At 38.7% G+C, this 13,564-nt stretch overlaps 1 long non-coding RNA gene across 1 annotated transcript in view; it reads left to right on the top strand.

Annotated features, from left to right (window-relative positions):
* The window catches only part of LOC138719580 (uncharacterized), a 173,142-nt gene that overhangs the window by 144,596 nt on the left and 14,982 nt on the right, over positions 1–13,564 (top strand). The window lies entirely within an intron of this gene.

Below are 13,564 nucleotides of genomic sequence, written 5' to 3' on the forward strand. Positions count from 1 at the left end.
GCAGAAATTTACAGATGGCATTAATCAACACATAGACTTGAACTTCCAGTGTGTGAAGCTGTGTTTACATATAAAAGACAAATTTCACTTTTCTCTTCTTAGAAAGAATAAATTTAAATAACTTGATAACTGCAGAAAACAGCTTCATGTGAGGAAATAAAATATTAAAAGCTTGGTGCATTATTATATTTTTTCTTTGTGCAAGATTAAAAGAATACTGTTAAACTTGTAGTCAATTTTACATGGCTAGGATAGGTTACTTTTTTTTCCCCAATATGACAATTTGCTAACTTCACTTTTTTATTTTTTAACTGATACAAATTTCTGTCATTCTTCTAAGAAATAAAGTTTTACTTTAGTTCCAAACATTTAATTAATTCTGAGAGCTCTTTAGTAAAAGCAAAGAATACTTTGCTTTTACTTTGAAGTGGGGGGGAATAACTTGGTGTCGTATTGTACCCAGACTGTTCTTTGTCATAGTTTATTGTTCTTTACCTACCTCAGGTAGCAACTGCTGATTAACTTTTAAACTGTATGATCTACATTTACAGACAATATTGTTGTCTGTCAAGGTCACAGGTAATAGCATAGAAGGTTTTGCTGAAATTATTTTTTGTAAGTCATCATCTTAGAGGGAATAATATGGACATTATCATCGAATCATAGAATCATAGAATAACCAGGTTGGAAGAGACCCACCGGATCATCGGGTCCAACCATTCCTATCAAACACTAAACCATGCCCCTCAGCACCTCGTCCACCCGTGCCTTAAACACCTCCAGGGAAGGTGAATCAACCACCTCCCTGGGCAGCCTGTTCCAGTGCCCAATGACCCTTTCTGTGAAGAATTTTTTCCTAATGTCCAACCTAAACCTCCCCTGGCGGAGCTTGAGGCCATTCCCTCTTGTCCTGTCCCCTATCACTTGGGAGAAGAGACCATCACCCTCCTCTCTACAACCTCCTTTCAGGTAGTGATAGAGAGCAATGAGGTCTCCCCTCAGCCTCCTCTTCTCAAGGCTAAACAATCCCAGCTCTGCCCTATACGGTCTGCCCTATACTTGTATTTGGTGACCAGAGAGAAAGCAAGAGCAATGGTTTATTCTTCTAGTCATCATGCATGTGCCTACTTTGTTTAAAAACGCAGGGGACTTTAAAGGGCCAACCACATGTCTACATTTAGCCCATATCGAAGGGCTAAACTATAGGCAATCTCTCTACCATCCAATAAGTGCTTCCTGCAATGACTGCCAGGTGGCAGACAGAGTAAGCATAGTAGTTCCAGTGAGATGCAACAGTCACAGCAGACTAGGCACTAGGAGCAGAAGGATGAGTAGGGTTCCCCTGGAATGGCAGCCATCGGGAAATGAAAACTTCCCACTTTCATACAAAGCATGATGTTCATGGTGTGGAATACTTCTGTTGGCCAGCTTGGGTCAGCTGTCCTGGCTGTGCTCCTCCCAGCTTGACAAGGCTGCTTACTTGTAAAATAGGGGAAACTGAGAAAAATCCTTGGGTTTCATGGAAATGGCATTTATGGCTGAGCACAAAACTAAAACAGAATGTCCTATCACCTTTATTTCCACAGTAGATGATGCTTTATCTACTGAAAAGTGCAGTTACTTAAAAATGTAACTTTTTGGAAGGAAATTGATTCAATCCCAGCTGGAACCAGGACATGGATGTCATTTAGGCACGTGCTTTAATGCATACATTGACAGAAATAGGAGATCATGTATTAAATAATATTTAGTCATACTTTTCAATGTTCAATAATTTCATAATTACCTCTGCCTCCCAAAACATAGCTTATGAATTCTGTGTGTTCATGGAGGAGAGGGAGGAGTTCTGAAAAAATTCTACAAGTTTCTGGGGATTGTGCCAGACGTCATCTTAGTGCTGGACTTTTTATGGAAGAAAAACTTGTAGGTGGAGCTATTCTCATGAGAAAGTCCTAGTGGTCAGGACAGAATATCTATTCTGAGTGAAAAAGTCAGAGGTTCATCTCAGAACATGCTGTATTCCCAGAAAGGGGTCTGGTCGACTAAGATCCCAGAAGAACGCCTGAAATATTCAGTCTTTCACTATTCTGGCTCCAATACTCTTGTTAATTTTTTATGGTCTTTTTAGACTTTCTTTTAAAAAATCTTTTAGAAAGCCATCTTTTCCCCTTGACTGAAATCACAGTCTTGTTTGCTACCTAACTCTCTCTGTATTCTTCCAATGCACCTGCAATTCTTAGATTAATTAGAGAATTTGAATTTTTAAGTAGTTCATAATACTTTGGAAATTATAAAGGAAATCATAATATTGCAAAAAGGCTGACTATTTTGTGTGTGCAGATGTGTTGCCAAGTTTGTTCCGTTTTTGCTTTTTCTTTTCAGGTCTTATCTTTCTATAGAAATATAAGTGATGAGATAATTTGATACTTTCCCAAGTAACTCAGATCCTGCCGAGATTTAAATAGTGTTGGCTAAGAGGAAATATTTCAGTGCAAGTAGAATAAAAGAACCTTAGAAGTAAAAAATATGAGATAGTTGCAAAAAAGTAGTGAAAAAACTAGTAGAGAAGAGTGAAGGAGGGAAAAGAGAGGGTGCCATACTCCAAAGGTCCTCTTTCAATGCTACTGAGTATGTCAAGGGAAAACATCATTAAAGACAACATAACAGGATGACAAAATACATGCTACATTTCTGACAGATACAGCTATCTGTGGAAGAAAACCCCCAAACCCCATTCAGCCTAGGAGGTAAAGGGAGGAGTAGGACTAATGACATTACAATCCTCTTGAGAAGTCTTGTTTTGTTTATTAAATAAACCACTTTAGTAAGATAAGCAAGAAGAATTGCTTAGTCTGGCAGTGTTAATTGATGCTGTCCTGGGAGTTTATTGTTATGTATTACTCTTTTTGTCCTTTCATGTAAAAATGTCAGCACATTGTACCTGACAGGATGTATTGTAAATTATAAATTATTCTATTGGGGTAGGAAAAATTGCCATCAATTCTTGCTACTGTGCATATCTAAGGCATGACTGTAATTTATACATAATATTAATTCCCAAGCATCAAGTTTATTTTAGGGTATAATTTAAATTAATACTGTTTCTATGAAGTCTTCAAATGAAAAGTAGTTTTATCCCATCAAGTTTTGACACATAAGGACGTATTTCCCCATACAAATACAATGAACACAGGTAAACAACACGTATGTGATAGCAAATGAGGACAAGAGATGGAAGGGAATCTTTCAAGCCTGACATGAGATGCTTAAAAGAGATTTAACACAATCTTGCCCTCTTCCATGAGCAAGACTTGCATTGACAGCAGTGCTGTAAACCAAAGACAGGGACAGAAAAGGGAGAGTATAACTTTATTCTATCTTTCATGCTATCTCATGAGTGAGAGCATGGAATACAAAGATGGGCACACTGTATCTATTAAAGGTGGTTATAGAAACCTGGCTTCTCCACCTTTTTTTTTTTGTATTTCTGGGGCACGAAAAGTTTTACAGAAATTTTAAAGCAAAATGAATAAATTTTATTGCAGTGAATTACTTCAGTGATGCTATTTTAATCCTGAGAGCAATTACTTCCAAAGAAGATAGCTCTGTATCCTTCTGAATTCCATTATCATATTTGAGGTAGTTTGTAGCCATTTCAATATATAAAACCGTTTGGAAAAGTTTTTTTACCTCTCAAAAAAAAAAATAGTGGTGGAGATTTTTTCTGAATTTCAGTAAAAAATTGAAAAATAAAAATATATGCCAATTATAATCCTATTGTCTGCAGCACAATTAGGCAATGAAATGTGTTCTCTTTTGGGTCAAACCTCTCTAAACTGAACACTTCAAATACTGTTCTTCCTGGTAAAATGTGCTGGATGTGCCTTGAGGGCAAATATGCTAAATATTTATTTATGACATGGCTTATTGCCTGGATTTTTTCTCCCTAAAGGCACATATATTAAGTACTAGAACATTTCAGTTACTTGTTATTTACTGTCTATGCATTAGGAAGAATTATGAATTCAAGCATGTACCATCCATTTTACTTAAAACCTCATTTGCCAAGCAGGTATGTTTGCAATCTGAAAAAAATAAAAAAATACCACTGGCAATTTCAGTTATCTAATTAATTCTGTTTCTTTAAGACAGAAATTACTGTTGCAATGGGGAAGAGAGAAAGTGTCTGGGCAAACAAGAATCTCTTTACTGACTTATGTAATGATTTTCAAAGGATTGAAGTGACTTGGGAGCCTAGTTTCAAGAAAAATCAATGTGACTTAGGAGATGATGTCATTTAGCAGACAAAATGACCTCGGGCAAGCTCCATAAACACACTTAGGTGTTGCAGTACCTAATATTCAGAATAGCTGTAGGCACCTGCATTTCTTATATACTGCAGAAAGAGTTAAATGACTGAGAACAAGATCCACAGTCAAGATTGTATAGAGTTTAGCATCATGCTAACACTGAGAAGTATATAAAAATTTGTAAATGTTGTCTTGTTCCTTACCTACGAAACAAGTTTTCTTAGTATGAAAATTACTTCTTCTGGAATTTTATAAAATAGGAATAAATCCCAACTCTTCTGCTGCATAAATATCTTAGCCCTTCATTCTTTTCTTCACTGAAAAGGTTTGTTAGCCTCTGGAACATACTCACCAGGGAAGTAGTTGAGTCACCATCCCTGGAGGTATTTAAAAGATGGGTAGACATGGCACCTGGGGACATTGTTTAGTTGTAGACTTAGCCATGTTACGTTTATGGTTATGTGACTCCTATTGAGTCCCACTGAAGTAGGAAGCTCAGAGAGGCAGAAGCCTCTAGCCTTTTCCAGAGGAGTTGTGCCCTAACTGCTCTCCTTTCTGCCCCATTCCCACCTCTTCTTTCCTGTTCAGTTGAAGATACAAGATTCCAAATTTATTTTTCAGTACTGAATCACCACCTTGGCTGTTTTTTACCTTGTATAGTAAGGGTTCTTCTTTGAAATCCTCTGCTGTCCTCATTTACAAGCATGGCTTGGAGCTTTATATTATTTCACAGTTTAAGCTTCCGGTACACAATTTTAAGATGCCATATAATAATTGCTAGCAAAAAAGACTTGAGAAAATGACTGTCATATGTTTCAAATGGTTATACAATTTGTAGACTGTAGCTGTCCAACACTCAACAATACATCAGGAATAAATGATAAGCTATGCTTATTTTATGGCATATAATTTAACAATTTAACTATGGACTCATTTAAGTATTACATTATTCTACCTGGAAAAAAAGAAGATTATTTTTATTATTATTGCCACATGCTGTGACACAGTCAAACTGATTTAAGTAGAGAGAATAATATACCCAACTGGCAATGTTTACTTCTAGAACTCTCAAAAATGAAGATCAGAATTTTTATTGCCAAAACAGCACTGCCTATAGCTACACAAGTACTGAAGCATCTGAAACTTACTTCAATGCATTTCAAAACCTATACATTTTCTAGTTTACTTCTTCAACTTCATTTTGCAGAAGTGAATTCTTCCTTGCAGCCTCAGCTTTGAATTGCTAAGTCAGCCAAGGAAGGGTTAGCATGCATGCCTTAGCTTTTTGTTATAGGGTTTTGACATGTCATTCTTATGCCATCTGTCCTCATTTGTTCTATCATGTATTTCAAATGAGCAAGTCAAATTAAACCTGAAAACAAATTTGCTTTTCTATCTCTTTTTGTTAGTACCTATAGGTCCTCAAAGTTTCAGGAAATGTGCATCTCTAGTTCACTGACTGTAGTAAGAACAACTGCAGGTTTTGCATATACACTATGTATAAGCCATCAGGAGTGTCTGTCAGGAAGAAATGGAGCCATACTGCATATCTAAACAGAAAATAAAAAGCAAAGCAGAGCTAAAATTAAGTCTTTCCCTCTGAAAGTGCTTGCTTATTCCATAGATAGGGTGGGATGAAAATCCTCAACATATTAACTAGATATGAAGCTTAGTCTAGCATGTTCCTGTTGGTTCCCTGTTTCCACTCCCCATCCCCAAATTCTAATTCTCTAACACACACGTGATGGTAATATCAATCATTCTAGCTTCTGAAGTAGTCTGTCGTATGTGCTGGTATGTCAGACATATTGCTTTGAATGAATGTTGGGGTTTAATATTTGGTCATAGAAGTGTCTGTAAAATATTGCATTATAACTTACTTCTGCCAAGAGCTACTTTCTGTTGATGCATTGCATGATATTTCCTTCTAGTAACTAATGGAAAATATTGTGCATAACATCACCTTTTCTACAGTCTTTATACTTTAATGAGCATATTTTCACCTTATAATCTGCAGGCTCTGCTAATTTTCTGTTACATTTTATAAAATTCTGTTTCCAGCAATGTACTCTGATTGTATCACATACATTACATGCATAGCCTAAACATCACTTCCTTTCAGCAGGCTGAAAATATTAAAGGCGGAGTTCACCCTTTTTTTTTTTTTGTGATTGGTTTCCTTCAGATTTTGCATGATTTATATTCCCATTATGATCTTCGTCTTTATTGCTAAAAGCATGAGCCTCTCACAGCTAACACATTTTCACAGTTAAATGGACAGTTCCCCCCTTCACTTTTATACACAGACATTATCCCTAGGCTGATATCCTTTATAAAGTTTGTTTCTGACTACATCATGAGCAGGTGGTTGTTTCCCAAAACTAGGTTGTGTGTCAGACTCCTGCACTAAACCTGCTGCAATCTGTGTGAAGCTGAAGAGAAACACATTCTATACAAAGCAGAGAATTTACTCTCTGTTCAAGTCCCAAAAATTTGTTCAAAGACTTTAGTATTAGTCAATTTATAATTATAGTAATGCTTTCAGCTTGAATTAAATTTGCTTAAGACTAGTAAACAAAATCTTTCTAGTATCTATCTCTTTGTCTGGTGCTACGTTCAGCCTTCCAGGGCCACCCTTGCTCTGAAGCCAGTGGGTTCAGTCTGGGGGCAAGCGGTTATGATGAGGTGCTGCCATCCCAAGTCCTCCAGCAGGAGAAGGCTGGTATTCAAGGTGGTGAGGTTCCTTCCCTCAAAGTGTTATGATGTGTATGATTATGACTTCAGGGTCAGCTGAAGGATATTATGGTTTTGTTAGTCTGTTCTGCATCCTGCCCTTTCGACATTAGTTTACAATGCTCGCTGTATGTATGAGGTGTGTTTTACATTCCTATTTTCTTGTTCTTTGTCCTCCTTGCCACCCTTGAAATTATTCTGCCTCTTTCCCAAAGTTTTATTTCCTCAATAACCAGTAATTGGCTGTGGTTAAGTCAACAGTAACCTTCTGTATCAATCTCTGCCTCTACCTCCAGGCTCCTCTTGTCATCCTGTGCCTGTAGTCCCCAAGCTAGCAGTTTAATGAAGGGCCACAGACAGCTCTACACAGACTAAGTAACTCATACAACCGTTAGTTACAAAACATTTATAACACTAAGCTTCACATTTCTTCACCATGAGAGTGGTGAGGCACTGGCACAGGTTGCCCAGGGAAGCTGTGGCTGCCCCGTCCCTGGAGGTGTTCAAGGCCAGGTTGGATGGGGCTTTGGACAGCCTGGTCTGGTGGGACGTGTCCCTGCCCATGGCAGGGGGGTCGAAACTAGGTGATTATTAAGGTCCTTTCCAACCCAAACTATTCTATGATTCTACGATTCTATGTTCATGGTTTGTTTATTAGTATTTAATGCACTGACCACAACTTTGTGTGTGTGTGTGTGATTTTATTACATTTTACAATGTTTTGAAAGCGTAATAATATAATTTATTGCAGGATCATGCAGTTTTTCAGTGGCTAAATTTGATGGGCTAAACTGCTTCATAGAGCTGGCATTTCCTCTGACCCTTTAATTATGTGATTTTGAGTTTCACTGACATTTTTTTATGTTTCTGAATTATCACTTCTTTGAATCATGCCCCTGAGAAATGCAAAAATAAGATCTAGTCATGCTTGTTTGGAAAATTCATGCCATTACTAGGCATTAAAGTTCCATGTTAACAATGGGGTAATCTTTCTAGTTAAAAGTATGTGGCAGTTTATTATGGGATCACTGCTGGGAGGGGAACATATGCTATTTTTTGCACTGTGATAATTTCACAGTGAGATTTGGATTATGCAGGATTCATATTTTTTTTTAAAAAAGGATATTTAAAACTAAAATCCTATATTTATATTTGTATGCCAGAATAACTGTAGTTGCATTTCGAAGTGTTAAGTACTTAGCATCTCCTGCTGAAATCAGTGAAAGCTGCTGAATGTATTCTACTAATAATAGCAGCACTGTTGTGCTGTGGTAAAGTAACATAGCTTAGTGGTATGGGCATTACTCAGACAAACAATTGTTTCCGAGCATTAAATAAATAACTGTTTTTTACAAATATTTTAAATTATATATTTTAAATTTTAAAATAGAAGCAATATTTACTGCTCCCAGCTTTACATAGAAATTCTGGATGAAAACAAAAGCAAAATATATATATTTTAACCCCCCTGCGTTTTACTATAGGAATGTATATTGCATTTTTTACTTCAGAAATCAATAGGGAATCAATTCTGGTCTTCCTTAAGTTCTAATAAAATTTTACTTCTGATCAGCTTTGTTGGATTTTCTCTCATTTTATTCCTTCCCTTCAATTCCTTCCTCCTCCCTGCTTGTGTCTGTAATATCCCTTTAATGGACCACAGTTCAATTACACCAGAAGTTCAGCTAATTATGATGAGGAATTTTCTTTCCTTCTGTTTACAGGATATCTGATACTTTGACTGTTCAATGGTAGGAAAGAACATCTACAACTGAATGCTGTTTATAAAGTTTTTTTTAAAAGTCTGATGTGTACATAAAGCAAGTGATGATGACAGGCAGAATACACTTTTGTTTGTGTGAATTTTTAAAGAAGTAAACTGGTCTCTTAAAATTCAGTGCAGAATGTTGATTCTCTGACATTCATCAAAATACTATAATTTGTGAGTCTTTATCACCATCATTTACCACCACCACCTGCAGCACAGATTTACTTTTAACCCTGTATCTCCACTATTCTACTTTTGCCAGAGTTTTCTGACAGCTTGCCTGTTAGGCAGTCTTGGGAAAGTATTCCAGGGTGTAATGTATTTTTCAGTATAAAGCACCATAAAAAATTATTCACAGTGAAATTCAAAGCATAGCAGTTTTTAAATTTTGGAATAGGACTTGGAATCCTTAACAGTAGATGTCGAAAGTCCTAAAGATGGAACAAGGGCCAGCAACTTGCTCTGGCAATTGTGCCCTGAAGATCAGGTTAAAGAATTATTCCCTTTCTGGTTTTCTTTGTCTGGCCTACCATAAATTCAACAATGACACAACTTCAGAAGTATGGATAGGCAAGATGAGACGAAAATGCTTCTTATACTGATACAGAAGAGACACAATAGTTTCCTGGAGTTTCATCACACATCCTTGTGTTTTAAACCCCAGCCTCCTCAGTGTCTTAGAAGATTTGGCATTGCTATAGAATGATGTGTTTGAGGAACCATAACATTAAATAGAGGATCGCTTTGGGGCTGATTGAAAGCAAGACCTGCCTGACCAACCTAGTGACTTTCTATGATAGGGTAAACACATCAGTGGACAAGGGAAGAACAATGGATGTGATCTATCTGGACTTCTGTGAAGCCTTTGACATAGTCCCCTAGAACATCCTTCTCTCTATATTGGAGAGATATGGATTTGATGGATGGACTGTTTCATGGATAAGGAATTGATTGGATGACCATATCCAGAGAGTAGTTGTCAATGCCTTGGTGTCCAGATGGGAGACCCGTGTTGTGTCACTTAGAGGTCTCTGTTGGCACCAGTGCTGTTTGATATGTTCATCAATGATATAGACAGCAAGGTCGACTGCACCCTCAGCATCTTTGTAGAAGACACCAAGCTGAATGGTGCAGTTGTCACACTGGAAGGAGGAGATGTCATCCAGAGGGGCCTGGACAAGCTGGTGAAGTGGGCCTGTGTGAACCTCATGAGGTTCAGAAAGGTCAAGTGCAAGGTCCTACACCTGAATCGGGGCAATTCATGGTTTTGATACAGGATGGGGGATGATGTGATTGAGAGCCACCCTGTGGAGAAGGACTTGCAGCTTTTGATTGCTGAGAAGCTCGACATGAGCTGGCAATGCGTGCTTGCAGCCCAGAAGTCCAATCATATCCTGGGCTGCATCAAAAGAAGTGTGGCCAGCAGGTTGAGGGAAGTGATTTTTGCCCCTCTATTCCTCTCTTGTTAGACCCCACCTGGAGTATTGTGTCTACTTCTGGAATCCTCAGCATAAGAAGGATACGGAACTGTTGGAACAGGTCCAGAGGAAGGCTATGAAGATGATCAGAGGGCTGGAGCACCTCTGCTATGAGAACAGGCTGAGAGAGTTGGGTTAGTTTGGCCTAGAGAAGAGAAGGCTCCAAGGCGACCTTATAGCAGCTTTCCAGTACCTGAAAGGGGGCATACAAAAAAGCTGGGGAGGGACTTTTTACAAAGGTTTGTAGTGATAGGACAAGGGTGAATGGCTTTAAATTGGAGAATGGAAGATTTAGACTAGACATAAGGAGGAATTTCTTAACAATGAAGGGTAGTGAGGCCCTGGAACAGGTTGTCCAGGGAAGTTGTGGATGCCCCATCCCTGGAGGTGTTCAGGACAAGGTTGGATGGGGCCTTGAGCAGCCTGGTCTAGTGGAAGGTGTCCCTGCCCATGGGGTGTTGAAACTAGATGATCTTTGAGGCCCCTTCCAACCCAAACCATTCTATGATTCTATGATCCTATGGATTGTGATTTTTCAGTGAACACTCACCACCAAATATTGTTAAAACTCTGTAGGATCCTTTTGGCTTTGTACTTCACCTTGGTCTTTTTGTGGAGTCTTCATCCCAATTGTTTTGTGTTAGTAGGAAGCATTTAGCCAAAACAAAAATGGTATCCTAAGACATAAAATTGATTTGCTAATGGTTTTGGGTTTTCTGCAGACGTGTTTGTAAAAGGTTTGAGTATATACATGAAGGAAACATTTTCCTGCTTTTGCTTTTAAATTCTTGTCCTGCCATACTATTTTTCTCCCCTTTCAAGGATTATGTTGAGTTAATATGATGATTCAAAAGGTATCACATCACTTTATGGGACATAATGAAACCTACCTAGAGACTACCCCAATCTGATGACTATTTTTTTATTTCAGGAAAGCTGCTATTATGTAGTTAAACGTAAGGAAAGAAAGACCATCTGTTTATCTATCCAGTGCAATGGGCAGGAATGGAAAGCATGGTATAAATATACTTTCTATGTTCTAAAGTACTGGAGAGCTTCATCCTTGCTTCTTCTTTGAATTTTCTTGAAGAATTGATAAATAAGTTTGAGATCCCTTTACCATAATAATAGGAATAACATGCCTAAAAGCTAGAAATAAATAGAAAGTACTTTTGGCATTGTCATTTCAGGTTTTTAGTAGTGGGTTGTTGAAATTTTTTTTATCAACCAACATAAGTTTAATTTAAACATTTTCAGGAATAAGAAATGGAAGATATTCAGTAGTCTAATTGTTTCAAGTTGTTATGGACAGCTTAGAAACAGACAAATAGACTTGTTTAATAGCCAAAGCTAAGCAAAATGTGTGTTTTTTAAAACAGACTCCTATGGTAAGGAAAAAAGAAGTGGAAAGTACTGGGAATCCATGAAAACATGTCAGCCATAGAAAGTAACAAATCCAACAACTCTTCATGTAATCTCCATATTTATTTTCAATAACAGCATTCATTCACAGCATTCTGCTTGAGAAACTGTCAGCCTCTAGCCTGGACAGGCGCACACTCTCCTGGGTGGAAAACTGGTTGGATGGCCGGGCCCAGAGAGTGGTGGGAAATGGTGCAAAATCCAGCTGGAGGCCAGTGACAAGTGGGGTTCCCCAGGGCTCAGTGCTGGGTCCAGCCCTGTTCAATGTCTTTATCAATGACCTGGATGAAGGCATTGAGTGCACCCTTAGCAAGTTTGCGGACAACACTAAGCTGGGTGGAAGCGTGGATCTGCTGGAGGGTAGGGAGGCTCTGCAAAGGGATCTGAACAGGCTGGACCGCTGGGCAGAGTCCAATGGCATGAGGTTTAACAAGGCCAAGTGCTGGGTCCTGCACTTGGGGCACAACAACCCTGTGCAGTGCTACAGACTAGGAGAAGTCTGTCTAGAAAGCTGCCTGGAGGAGAGGGACCTGGGTTTGTTGGTTGACAGCCGACTGAATATGAGCCAGCAGTGTGCCCAGGTGGCCAAGAAGGCCAATGGCATCTTGTCTTGGATCAGAAACGGCGTGACCAGCAGGTCCAGGGAGGTTATTCTCCCTCTGTACTTGGCACTGGTGAGACCGCTGCTCAAATCCTGTGTTCAGTTCTGGGCCCCTCACCACAAGAAGGATGTTGAGGCTCTGGAGCGAGTCCAGAGAAGAGCGACAAAGCTGGTGAAGGGGCTGGAGAACAGGCCTTATGAGGAGTGGCTGAGAGAGCTGGGGTTGTTTAGCCTGGAGAAGAGGAGGCTGGAAGGAGGCCTCATTGCTCTCTATAACTACCTGAAAGGAGGTTGTAGAGAGGAGGGTGATGGCCTCTTCTCCCAAGTGACAGGGGACAGGACAAGAGGGAATGGCCTCAAGCTCCGCCAGGGGAGGTTTAGGCTGGACATTAGGAAAAAATTCTTCACAGAAAGGGTCACTGGGCACTGGAACAGGCTGCCCAGGGAGGTGGGTGATTCACCTTCCCTGGAGGTGTTTAAGGGATGGGTGGCCGAGGTGCTAAGGGGCATGGTTTAGTGTTTGATAGGAATGGCTGGACTCGATCTGGTGGGTCTCTTCCAACCTGGTTATTCTATGATTCTATGAATAGGTCCTAGTATATCACAATGACTATTAATTCCTTTAAACAACCTCTTTAGTAAGATAGTGGGAAATTATTGTTAAATATATTTGAAATCACTTTGTTCCTGATACTGAATGGCAAAGATTTATTTTCCTTAGATGGAAAAAATAATGTTATGTTATGTAGCAACATTACACCGTATAATACAATGAGGTTTATCACTTAGTGCTTCTCAAAAACATTTTTCAATTAATTAGGATGTGAAGTGAATAGAAATTTGTTACTAGGAGTACAAAATTTGTTTAATACTTTAAAGAAACAAAGGATCTGAAATTCTCCCAAAATGCTGGACTTAATAACTTGCTGAATTACCACAGCACAGAGATCAGAAGTTGCTAGAAAGAAGCCTAAATTTATACCTCATTACCGTAATGCTCCTCATTCTGTTGTCAGCTTGGGGCAAAAGGTTGTTATTCACAATCTCTACTTCCTGCAGAGGTTGCAAATGCAATTACAGATTCTCAATGACCTGATTCCCCCTGTTTATGCCCAGTGACAACTTATAAGGTAGGGCAGCAAGTGATACGATTCCAGGCCTCTTGATAATCTCAATTATTTTGTAAAGGCTTTAGTGATATTTCTGTAATTTTTTTTTTATTGCTGACTAAAGTAAAAAAATAGGGTAATTA

This window comes from Phaenicophaeus curvirostris, chromosome 4 (genome assembly GCF_032191515.1).
Source record: "Phaenicophaeus curvirostris isolate KB17595 chromosome 4, BPBGC_Pcur_1.0, whole genome shotgun sequence".
NCBI classification, from domain to species: Eukaryota; Metazoa; Chordata; class Aves; order Cuculiformes; family Cuculidae; genus Phaenicophaeus; species Phaenicophaeus curvirostris.